Source organism: Lepisosteus platostomus, chromosome 10, assembly GCF_059453375.1.
Source record: "Lepisosteus platostomus isolate fLepPlt1 chromosome 10, fLepPlt1.hap1, whole genome shotgun sequence".
Classification (NCBI taxonomy): Eukaryota; Metazoa; Chordata; class Actinopteri; order Semionotiformes; family Lepisosteidae; genus Lepisosteus; species Lepisosteus platostomus.
In genome coordinates, this window is record NC_142620.1 from 11,989,332 (window position 1) to 12,002,904 (window position 13,573).

Below are 13,573 nucleotides of genomic sequence, written 5' to 3' on the forward strand. Positions count from 1 at the left end.
GCAGAATCAAAACTCTCACTAATGAGTTGATTTTGTGCTTACAGTATATAACCAAGGCAGCCGAGTGTACAATATCACAGTCAGTCATGAATCATCAATTATAATGCCATCAAAACATTTAATATCCAAAATCCATAATTTTATTTTTCTAAAGACAGACATGTATGGATAAAATTTCTTTTGATGCTCTTTGTGTAATAATCAGATTCAGGATACGGAGAACTCTCATAAAGGTCTTCCACATGAATTGTTCATTGGGAATTGGGATTCATGAATCTTTCAAAGTTTCACAGAAATACATTTATTATTACAGATTGTTTTTTGTATCAAAACTAATTATGGATTATAACTTATTTTGGAATTATGAAAATCATACATTTGGTTTCATATACTGAAAGGGAATCGTTGCTGGTTTTGGTCTGTTGATCCCACTGACACACTGGAAAGGATCATCTAATTTAACCTATTGAAAACATATGTTGAGATGCTGTCTCGTTGTACAATGCACACATGATTTGTCAGCTGTTTTAAAATGTTGGGTCATAATGATTCATGTGCCCAAGAAGTCAGTGTTTCCCCTTTCTTTATCAATAATTGTGTAATTTCACAACACTAGACACTCAGTTTGCTGTCCTTTAGTTTGCCACCAGGTGGCAGCGTACTTGAGCAAGAACTGTAGTAATGCCTAATCCCAGTACTGTAGGTGATTTGTGACTATAACTTGTAAATGGACAGATTGTCTCCATTTCACTTTCAATTCTCAAATTGATACAAGAATAAAAGTGATAATTCAGAATCCTTGTTCTCCTAGGCCCTGGGGTATGTGGGCCTTTGTTTTTTTATTTTTTTGCCCTGTGCTGAAACACTAGGAGGTGCCTTTGACATACAATTCACCCTTTTCCCAATGGTTTTTGATTGATTTGCACAATACCCTGTCTGAGTCATCCTAGCTGCTGTGTTGAAGTTAAGAAAAGTAGGAATACTGTATACTGTATGTTTTCTTTGAAATACAAAAAAGAACTTGTATTTCTTTTTTTAAGCATGAGTGTTTTCAATCTTCACAAAATGCATTCTTGATAAAAAGAGACTGGAGAGGTGAAATAGTAGATGTGGGGCATAAGAAGACTGAGGGTGAGGGGGGAGGTGAAGAATTTTTTTACTGAACCTGTGTTGATTAACTGATAACCAGCAGGATCAATACAGGAATCAAGGAGCTTCTTGTTTCGAAATTCTGCGATGTAACAGATTGAAAGGTTCCATCTTTACTTGCCTTTGTAACGTCTTTAAAGTGCAACATATGCAACCTGTGTTATATGAGAAAGAGTAGTGTTACCCATTTCTTTGAACTTGGAATATCCCTGTATCTTCTGGTTTATCATTCCAACTTGGGTCCTAATGAAGCTTTATTAACTCTTAACTAAACCAACTTTGATTTTAACTGTTTTTTACACTTCGTATTTAGTCACCCAAATAACATTTTTGTGTGCCATTTCCAAGAAATATACACAGCAGAACTTGTTATCTTTCTGACAACTCTTAGACTTAGGTGTTTATGTTGACACTCAATTTACATGTTTTAGACAATGTGGGAAAGCAATTAAATAGTCAAACAGTATGCTAGCGTATACAGTAAAATTTAAATCAACAAATGTTTTGTGCATAATATAATAGACTTGTAATGCCTTATTTACAATATTGTGTAAACTTTTTGACACCACATTATAGAAAAGATACTGGTGCTCTGGAATCCGTCCAGAGAAGAGCAACCAGATACATTCGAGGGGTTAAGGGAATAATCATGGACATACATTTAAAACCAAGGACCGGAGGCACTTCTATTCCAAAAGGACTGTGGGAGCCCTGAACATGCATCACAGCCATGTTGTTGAAGCCAATAGCCTGTCGTCTTCCAAAACATGGCTGGATAAGATCCTAAAGTCAATTAACTATTACTAACTAGTAGTAGTAGGTAGGTAGGCCCCCTTTTCAGGCCATAAAGGCCCATGGGGGAATGGGGGGCCCTTGCCATCTGAGCTACCAGAGCTCAGTAGGAGCAGTAGCAGTAGCAGTAGCAGTAGCAGTAGCAGTAGTTACTACTAACTACCAAAGGGATTAGATTAGCTGCATCTCTGCATGCTCTCATTTGTAGCCAATATTATATTTTTATTATTTTTATTATAATGGTGTGCAGTCACTGCAGGACATCCCACAATAATGATCATGTTGTCCCTTTAGATAAATTCACCTAAATCATTGAAGCTATACACCTCAGTGAGAGGAGAACTGCAACTCATTATCTGACCATGGGTCCGTGTCAGTTTGTACCATGAGAACATACAGTATGTTACACACTACATGAGGCCATTCGGTCCATCTACATGTGGTTTAATTTAAGAATGGAAAAGATTTAAAAAAATGAACAGACAGTTCAATTAGCGGTATTTGATGAGTCAAACTATCGAAGTGCAGTTTGGATGAGAACCAAGAAAGACAGGAAGTGAGAAATCCCAAGACCGCAAAAAGGAAGAGGAAGAGGAGGGTGGGGAGGAGCTGGCTGCTTACAGTTAATTTCCGGGTGGTTCCCCAAACCATGGGCCCCTAGTCCTGGTCCAGGAGGCCTACTCACCCTAAGCCTAACCCTAATCACCCGCTGATTTCCCTGCCAGCTGAGCTTGATTTATTACATCAATCAATTAACCAATTAAACCTGCAAGCAGTTTGTTCAGAATAATTGCAAGGTTAAAGATGATTTCGCTTGCGAAATGAAACGGAAGGCAACTTCCAACATGTTTAAGAGCTGAAAATAATCAACCTGGCAAAATGTATCCAACTTTTAAGTCTATTAAGGGTTAAATATCTGAGAGCTCAGCTAGAAAGAAAACCACGAACCTCTGCCCTTTTCCAATGTGAACTAGATGTACAAGTTGTTGTTTTTTAATTTTATTTATCATAAAAAACTAATCAAGTGTTACTGTAAGATGTGGATTGCCCTTTACCAGTCTAAAAACAAAATGATGCTTTCTGGATTAATTTGAAACACGCTCTAATGTTGCTGCCTAACAGTTAACATTAACCTAAAGACCAAAAAAGCACTTCAACCTGTATCCATTTAGAGGTATAAAAAGTTTTCCTGGGCAGAGTGGTGTGGGCTTGAAAAGGTCTCTTCAGTGCCAGTGTTAATTACTCGTTGTCAATGTACCAGTGAATTATTTTAAATACTATCGAAAATCTATCTTGAAAATAAAATTGGTGATAATTACAGTAATACTTGTAATTGAATTACCTTACCTACCCTGATAACTGGGAGGGCACAAACCTACACAGATCTCCCAATCTGCAGTACATCGGCTGTTATAGCATCTTCTTATTTAAAATATCTTTATAGAGATTTACATAGGTAACTCAGGATTTTCACCTACACTTATTTGCTCAATTTTCTACTGCGCTATTAAAGCGAATTAAACATGGAAAGTTCAAAAACCATTATGGGAAACCTTAAGATCAACATTTTTTTCTCGTCATTTGCATTTTGAACTTGATTAGATATTTAAACAGCTTTGAGATGAAGTGCTGTAAGCAGGGGCGTAGCCAGGAATAGATTTTTGGGTGGGCCTGTGCAAAAGTGGGTGGCCCAGACTCTAACTGACCGTCCTGCCAGCATAGGGGTACCCCTCCAATTTATCAATTAATCCTCGAGCTATATAATCAAACACCATAACACCATAATTAACGGAACCTCATATATATTCTCTCACACACAGACACACAGACAGGCAACAATTACCTAGGCTGCCGAACGCTACTGTGCCACGACGGACACACAATCAGTGCCTACCTCTGTTGTGAGGTTTTGGCCTTCTAGATCAGACGCAGGCGTCGGGGCTTGGAATTGAATATGGCGATAATATCGTCACTGTCTAGAGAGTCGGCAAATTCACGTTCAAATGACAGCTAGTTTGCAAAGGCCTCTCATATAAGGGCTTTGTCTTTAGCTAAAGAAAAGCTGCAAGAGCTAATTTTCACTTGTTGCTTGTAACAGTTCTAAGTATTTCGTTTGTCTGCTTTTAGATTGTTCAGTAGTTTTACGAGTTATTCTGAAGTTAATATTTTATTCCAAAACACAATGAACACAAGGCAAAAGGCAAGATTCAAAATCCGTCCAAAATATTGTATTCAAAATACTATGCAGGGTTTACCTTGAGCTCCGTGATGTTGGCCCCCCTACAGTTAGTGTTGCGTTTTTGCCGGTTCGTGCTGTTGAAAGTAGCGTTTGTGCTGCTTTCGTTCCCGAGATATAGCGCCTTGGTTTTCCCTTGATCACGTGACCATGCACGGTGCCTTTGACCTCCAGTGACCCGGTCTACCGAGCTCAAGCGTCTGTTACCGGTGCGAGAGTAACAGTTCTGCAATTGTTCCTCTGTTTGCCCGGGTGGGAGGCGGCGGTGGATTTTGCATTTAATATCAGTGTCTTCTGTGCGTTTGTGTGAGCAGGAAAATTAAATTTGTCTAGTATGTCACATACCCTAATCAGAAGAGTGTAGTCTCAAAAAGCGAACACTAGAAAACAATTGCATGTTCTTACTAAGAGGCATTAACGAGCATGTCTTAATACTTCGTAGCGGTGTGCTTTTTAAAAAATCTGACGAAGTGATCAGTTTCTCACTGTCTCCTTAAATAAACACGCGCACCAAGGGACGTGTTCAAAAAGGCTTGAATCTGCAACTTAAAGAACAAGACCACTGTTTTACTTCTTATACAAAGCACATTCGTTAAAGTAAAAAAGAACCAAGGTGTTTTTTTAAGGGGCACTACATACAAGGTTGTCGCGGGTAGTAAATAACACATCCGAGAAACAACACCGGAAAGTCCACCGTTTCCCACCTGCGAACCGCGGCAATATTGGAAAAATATTTTTTTTTATTTTCACATAACAGAAATTAACATATATCTGAATTCTTTAATAAACTGTCATTATCCGTGTGTTTGTATTTACATGGGTCTTATGCGCAAACATGAAGCGATGAGCTCACAGTCCTTTTATCTTTGCCTTTGTGCCGGTTTGTGTCGCTGTAAGTAGCGTTTGTGCGGCTTTCGTTTCTGAGATACAGCGCCTTGTTTTTTCGGGTAATCACATGACTACCTACAAGGAAGTTCAAAGGTACCAAGAAATTCGGTACTTGAACTCCTGATTGTGATGAAAACAATGGGGGCAATTTGTTTTCCGAGTCCTTCTGGTAGTGGGTGGATGTTTCAATATATTTCAATATGGCCCTTTCTTTTCCTGGCTGTGATATCACTCTGTGATGTACAAAACAGCAACTTCACGACCACCAGATCTTTCAGTTGTGCTCTTTTGATCAGTTGACCACAGACTTTGCAGCCTTTACACGAATAAACAGTCTTACATTAAGGGAGGAGTTACTATGTTAGCTCATTGGGTTCGGTGTTTTCTTTTAATTTTTAACCATGTTCTCGAAAATGTATTGCTTGTGTACTCCTTTCATTGGTGAAAAGACACTAGTTTCCAAATTACCGCTGGTACAACACGAGAGCCCATATTCACATTTTTAGGTATTAGTTTCAAGATCGATATAATTTAACAATAAAAAAACAAAACTGAAACACGAGCATAATAATATAATGATCATAGACTTTACATTTCTATTCATTTTTAAGTACAAAGCAGAAGGTGTTTCCCCTACCTTAAATATACGATTAAAAGTGTTCAAATACCATGTACTCATTACAGAAAGCAGCGTAGACAGTTATATTGCAAATAAAAATGTATTTATTTCGAAGACAACTGAACATTGTGAATCAATAAAGACGTTTAAAAAATAAGACGATGTAGTTATTCTGCAAATAAGAAAAGCATTTTAAAAGTAGATTCTCATTGACAGTAAACAAGCCGATCCACCCGGCGCTGCTAGCTTGAACAGCTCTCAGACCCGTGATTGGCTAAACCCCCGAACAGCTCGGGCCGCGATTGGGTGAAGAGTGAGAATCGACACTCTGATTGGGTAAAGCGCCACAGCGGAAGTTCTGTGTGTACCGTGTGTGCTGTATAAGCACGCTGGATATACAGTAACACATCCATTTGTTTCCAATTACTGATTAATCTAAGAGCAGTCGCACTGAGGTCAAAACTGAAAAGCAGATAAAGAATGTCATGGCATCCACAGCGCCTTCATGACTCCGATAGCATGTCACCATAGGAGTGCGCGCATCACCATTGCCACTGGCGCATCAGTGTCATGGCGCCACTGTTGTGACATTACATACATCGCGATATGGCATACCCAGGCAAAACGCCCACCCCCATATCGCAACACGGAGTCCACATATCGCGATATGACATACTCCGACAAAATGCCCCGCCCCTATGTCGCGACATGAAGCCCGTATATCGCGATATGAAATACCCCGACAAAATGCCCCGCCCCCTATGTCGCGACATGAAGCCCGTATATCGCGATATGAAATACCCCGACAAAATGCCCCGCCCCCTATGTCGCGACATGAAGCCCGTATATCGCGATATGACATACCCCGACAAAATGCCCCGCCCCCATGTCGCGACATGAAGCCCGCATATCGCGATATGACATACCCTGACATAATATGCTGACCCCATGTTCTGATACAAAGTCCATATATCGCGACACTTCCTATCTGGGTATTTCATGTCCTGATATGAGACCTTTGTTGCGACAGCTGTGCCAGGGTGGATGGAAGCAAGGTGCCAGTCGTGATAGACACTGCCGCGCTATACATGGGGTCCCTATCATGACATGCTGCGGAGGTCTTGTCACGATGGTATCCCACAGTAACGCGTCTGGCAACAGCCTGTCACGGTAGGGAAAGGAAAAGGAAAACGTGCACTAGAAAGTAAAAACCATAGATCTTACAATCACAGTGGTTTTACATACATTACAACCACAGGGTTATGTCATAGATAGTTAACTTGTTGGCATGCGTGCTCATGTCATAGTATTATTCAGATCTAAGGAGGCTCATGTTTATGGAGATTGATTGTCTTTAAAATGTTAAGGATACGAGCTAAACTGTAACAGCGCTTGAACTCGACAGACGGGGGTCACTGGAGGTCAAAGTCACCGTGCATGGTCACGTGATCACGACTGTGACGTCACAAAACCGAAAACACAAGGCAGAAATACAAATTTCAGAAACGAAAGCAGCACAAACGCTACTTTCAACGGCACAAACGTAGCTCTAACGAATGAGGTGGGTTTCATTGTTTGTGCTGGCTGTAGGAGGGACAACTTCACGGAGCTTTTACTTTGCCTTTAAATATTCAGCGGACTTGAGCATGACATACCAGAAAACGTGCACGCACGTCTGGGTTTCAGAGGTTGGAGTAAATGCATCGTCCCAAGGGTAATATCGAGTGAGGCGCCATGAGAATAAAAACTGCGAAGGTATTAAAATATTAAGTTCTGAAGATCTTGTTTGATCCTTCATGATGCTTTTAAACTTGAATGAAACCCACGAAATTAGTAGAATATTTTCGATGCTAAAAGACACCCGATTTGGAAATTCCTGACTTAACACTGAATTGTTATAATCGCATTACAGTGCTAACCAATTCATCTTACCTTTAATTGCCAGAATGGTCTGCTAATAAACACGCCAAATACATACTTTGGATGTATTTGCTCTGTAAACGTCGTTCACTTTAAAATACTGCAGGGCATTTAGAGGGAATCTGAATAGTTATCTGTAAAATGCACACTCGAATCTAACCGTCAGTATTATCTTAGTGTTATTCATGCATTCCAAAACTTGTAATTTCTTTACAGGAGTAATTTTAGAACCTCTTCGTGCTGAACTCAAAGCGTGCACCTCCCCTTGCGTTCCAAAACTTGTATTCGGGAAGCCAGGTTGTACTCCTTAAAACCCAAGATGTCTGTAGCGTCTCATGCGTCTTTATTTGTTTCGGGACTGGTCTGCTCATCTACAGGCGGCTTTTTGAAAAACGCAGATACATGCATTTGTTTTGCCATGTTGGCTAATCAACCCAAAACCTAGCGCTAGTTAGCTCTGAGAGTCTGACGACAACGATAGCCAATTAAGCTACGGCTACGCGTGCACCGCCCCACTACATTTACATCATTTTCTTATTGGTCACAAAAGATACAGCGAGCCAATAGCAAATCACAAACGATGATTAAAACGATCAAATTAAAAAGCAAATCATGTAACGAAAATAAGAGAAAAAAATCTTAAATTACTTTGCATGAATGGGTAGGCCTAGGATCAATCAGGGTGGGCCTGGGCAGCCCCTGGCTGTAAGTACCCTGAACTGCCGTATAGCATAACCTGTAGAATCCAAAATAAAATAATAAAAATCCGTGAGTTTCTTGCAGTAGTTTCTGAATAAGTTTAGATTTCTAAGTTGTTTTACAATGCGTGCACAACAAAGTTGTTGACAAAATAAATATTACAAATCAAAGGAATTATAGCAAGCACGCGCCGGCAGATGGGGCTGCTGTACAGTGACAGCCTGAGTGACACCCGCATTTGCATAAAACAACAAAAAAGTTTGATAGAATATTCCGATTGCCCAGTTAGCGATGTCGCGTGTGCAAGTTCTGTGTTAAGTGTTGATCTAATTGTATGCACTGTTTATGCGGAGCTCTTACGGAGTATAGAAGGGTATTTGGGAAATGATGGAGCTGTCTCACGGGAGACATCGCTATGCCAGCTCGACGCCGGAGTTCAGTTTTACTCAGAGAAGATTAATAACATTGCAGAAACGGATCTTGAGCAAATGCTCATTTGCTTCATTTCTCTGGTCTTACGCAGGGTTCAATAAATGTTACGATATTATACATGGTTTCCAAAGAAAACAATATTTAATTACTAAAAACTTTGATCTGCACAAAAGGTTTTACGGAGATTTATTGGGTATTGAACTTCTTCAACTAACTTGTCCTTCAGAACGAAGTCGGACCATTTATCCTTCTCAGGTGGCTCAGGTGGCATCTGACAATATCCCGTTAATGCTGACAATTCAGCATTTCAATCATTAGAGAATGATAGTAGATTAAATATATTCCGTACTGAAGTACACTTTTCTAGGTGACGATATCAGAAATAAAATAACCTTCTGCCTTTTCGTACAGAGCCTATCATCACCCCCAGCTCGGGAATCCATTAAGAACCGGACAGCTGTCAGCAGAATTCAGTGATATCTGTGATGTGAGAAAAAAAAGGCTGCAAATGAGACGCCCTAAGAAAGAAACTACCGCCTCAGGTGGTGACTCACCTATAGTCCGCTGAAAAAGTTGTTAATTATTTCCCTGGCGTGCTTATTACAACGGTAAAGATGCTTTTTTTTCCTTATGGCCAACGAAGCCAGAGCCAGAACCTCGATAAGTTGCATTGGTGTTGAGTCTCGCACGATGGATGCAATTAACTATCAGCTCCACAAGTTGGTAGAGTCTTTCGTCACAGTTGTCAGATCAGCACCAAGAGTGCAGACAGCTCCTCGACCCCAGCTCTAGGCACTGAAGATAAAGCAGATTCAGACACCTCTACTTGACTAGCAGGTAGATGTTTTTTATTATTATTTGAACTTCAAAAAACTCTTAAAGGCTCTTTATAAAAATGGTTTGTTTCAAAAGTAAAATGCCTTTCGGATTCGAACATTTAAATTTATACCGTGCGGCATTCTGCAAGTGGCTGTGAAATTCGACGAATCAAAAGACAATTGAGAGCATCTTGAAGGTAAAACTTTCCCCTTGTTTTTCTACTGTATATGCTTGCATGCATTTCAAGCGCGGTAGATTTTAAAGATCTGATCGGTTCCACTTAAGTTTTATGCAAAGAATATGTTAGTCGAACCCGAATGCAAGAATAATGGAGAATTCTAGAATATAATCCATCGTTTAATTCTAATTCATAACTAGGTGCTTCGAATACTCGTTTCAATTCCAATCGTTGACAACTATTGAACCGTCTATTGCCCTTATTAATAAGGACCGTCTGAGTTGTGACATAAGGTTTTAAGGCGTTGAATTAGTTTGCTAATCAACTGAGGCTCTGATGTTTTGCTGAATTTATCAATTTAATAGAGAAAATGGTTTTAACGAGTCGCAGATGTATGATACTTCCATTTTGTCTGCATAAATTAAAGTGTGATCGGTATTTTACCCACAAAAGCTAATGATAAAACAACAGTTCTGGTATTAAAGTCAGAGAAGCAGAAGAAACACATAATAATCAGGGGAAAAAATCTATGCTAAATAATAACTACGACGAGTATGGTAAAAGCTTGCATTCAGTAAAGCACATTTCCTATCCCAGAATCGTGAAAATACGGTGCTCAGAAGAAATACAGCTGTTCATTCTAGGAACGTATGTAAAACTTGGGAAAACAGGGAGGTTAAAATTTTGTCTTGTGCTTGTCTTCCAACAACATGCTCACTTATGCTGAGGACAGTGCATCTCACACAATAATAATAAAAACTGTCTTTTTTTTATTACTAACACAGATACAGACAGTCCCATCTTCCAGAGTCTTGATGTCAGAGTCATTTTTCATTGTTTATCATTAATTCCTGCATACTGGACCAGATCATAGCCCACAATATGACAAATAGACCACTTATTGAAAGTAAGGTTTTTATTTTAGTTAGTAAGGACATTCAGTCACAATTTCTGCACTAGACAATGTAACACAAATGTCTAAAGAAAACCACCATCTTCACACAGGATTGTTACAGCACAATTTTATTAATCTAGTTTTGAATTTAAAGTGTGCTGTGATGATGTTAAAAGGTAGCTGCTACTGTAACCAAAATAGTCTACATTACTTCAAATAAACAATGAACTAAAAACAATTGTGCTGATGTACCATTTAAAATCAGAAAGTGCCTGTAAGAAATATTTTTCTGCAAATTAGAAATCTACATTATGTAGAAGTTTAAATCTAATTTTATTATAGAATCATAAATAATGTTTTTATGAGGTGCTTTTTATGGCATCTTCAGAATAATACTGCTTCATATCAAAGTGCTCTAGTCTCATCTGAGCTAAAAGCCTAGCACTATACATGTACATTGTAATGCCAAGGTGTTCTACTGAACTATTGTTCAGGCACATCCTTTGAGAAAAAGTTTATAATGAAAACCTAAATTATGCAGCTTCCAGGATAAGAAAAACTCTTTCTTGATTGTGAGATTTCTTATAACCAAAGATATGAAAGCAATAACCCTGTGAATTAAAATACTTTCACAAAGAACACCTATAATAAACGTAATGTATACATCTTCACCATGGACAGGAAATCAAACATCTCCAGAGCAATGCTGATTTCATTAAATGAAGATGTAACAAGATACTGTAAACACACACGTAAGCATCAGTGGATTAATAAGTCTCCCTCAGTAGTAAAACTTATAAAATTGAGAAAATACAAACAGCACATTTCTCCCTTGAATATATGCCTTTTTAATGAAGGTATACTGTTGTGTTACATAATGATATTCACTCCAGTTTCTGGAGAGGTGCCGTGTCTTCTTGTTTCCGTTGAAACTTGGACTGACTTGATTTGCGTCAATTGTTCAAGTATTCTATATTACCACTGCTTCTCACTAATGATTAGACACTACCTATAAATCCTAGTGGACTGTGACCTTCCAGTGCCAGGAGAGAATATCACCAATTTATGTGTTTATTTGTATGCCATGTTTGACGTACAGATTTCAAAGTGTTTAAAATAAATTAAATACACTTCATTAAAACTTGTACAAGCCAGTTACACAGTTAATTCAATAGAACAAAATACATTCAGGTTATAGTAGGAGCTTATTTACTGTGATTCCTTAAAACACACTTTAATAAGACTTGGATCATTAGACTACTGGTAATCGAGTTAACAAGATGGGCCTTCTCTCTTTTAAATCCTCGTATTGTAACAGGCTCACAGTGCTACATTCTTATGTATACAGGATAAAAATATTGGGCACACCCAGAAGCCAATTGCCATAACAGGAGTCTTTTCTAGGTGAGAGACAAGCTGAATAAATTAAATCATAAATCAGGTAATCAAAATAAAGCAGTAGTCCTTCTTTTACAGTGTGAGAAAACTTACAAAACCCTGCTTTTCTCTAGATACACTTCTTTGAGTGTCCCTCTCTGTAAACAGCCAGGCACCAAGGCTGCTGACCAGCTTCCAAAAGACAAAGTCTATCTCCAAAGAGTCTTTTAAAAGATTCTTCTAGAACGAACTCATACTTCAATAATTTGCCCACAAGCTCATCACTCACTTCCTTCCTTCCTTTTTTGTTCCCTTCTCTCTCCGGCACAGCATACAGTAGAGGATCTGTTGGCATCCTAGGGATCTCCTAGCAATGAGTCTTGAACATTTCTGCTTCCTTGTTTTTAAAGGTTACCCAATCAATTGCCTTCCTTCATTTAATCAGATGATTGAAGATGGCAGGTCATTTGCCGCTGCTTTCTGGGCACCGTGATTCAGATAAGAAATACCATCTTCTCTGAAGTTACTGCTCTCTATAATTATTTTGATTTAAATTTCAGAATGATAGAGTTCCTTCTTTCCACATGAAAAAGCATGGACATTGAGCCTGTGAGCTCTTCCCTTAAGTGTTCCATCTGTAGCAGTGACACAACAGGCTAATACGACATCCGTCTCACCAGAGTCATGTTTATTCAATGCACTCTTATTACACTAAATGCAGAAGGTGTTTACACATAATTGGTCAATGTAGATGCACCAAGTGCTCTGCCACACATTTTCTCAAGCAATGAGTTACAATGAGATGGTCTGGGAAAAAGCATTAGTCAACAATTAGCCAGTAGACATTAATATCTAACAAACATGTAATATTAAAGAACATTCTATAGACAGACATAATGGATATTTGGAAGTTTTTTATTTGTTCCTTTAACTTTCTATATTTATTGTTCCATGTTTGTCATTCTGTTATACCTGTTTCTTATTCAACAAAACAATCACCAAAACATCACCATGACAAACTGCGTATCTGTTTCTCAGTAAAAGCCACTAGTTCTAGCTTTCATGGCCTTGTGTAGTTTGTGGATACAATGTGATTTATGTTTCTAAAATGAATTGCTAAATGAGTACATCTATGTTAGGCCAAAAGAAGTGGTCCATTAAATTAAAATGGTAAGCAGCACAGTCACACTAGTGGAATTATTTTTAAATTTTCCCTAATGAATAACAGGATAGCAGATGGAGGAAAAATTAACCGGTCAACTTCGTAACATATCACTGCAGCCTATCAATCAAATTCTGTTGACGGGGTAGCTGTGTGTGGGGAGTTGGCAATGGGTTCATGCGAGAACAATGTTGGCAAATTACATGTGTCACTCCAGAAAAGGAGAGAAAACGTGTTGTCATGAAACATCTGTGCCAGTGATGGGTAAATAACTCACTCAGAGCTCCATATGGTTACAGCAGAAGTATGACTGCCCTGTCAGGGCAGACACTGCAACTATAATAGTGTGTCAGTGTTATACTCTGAAGACGTGCTCACGGTTTAGCCCTGGAATTTATCTTCCAGGC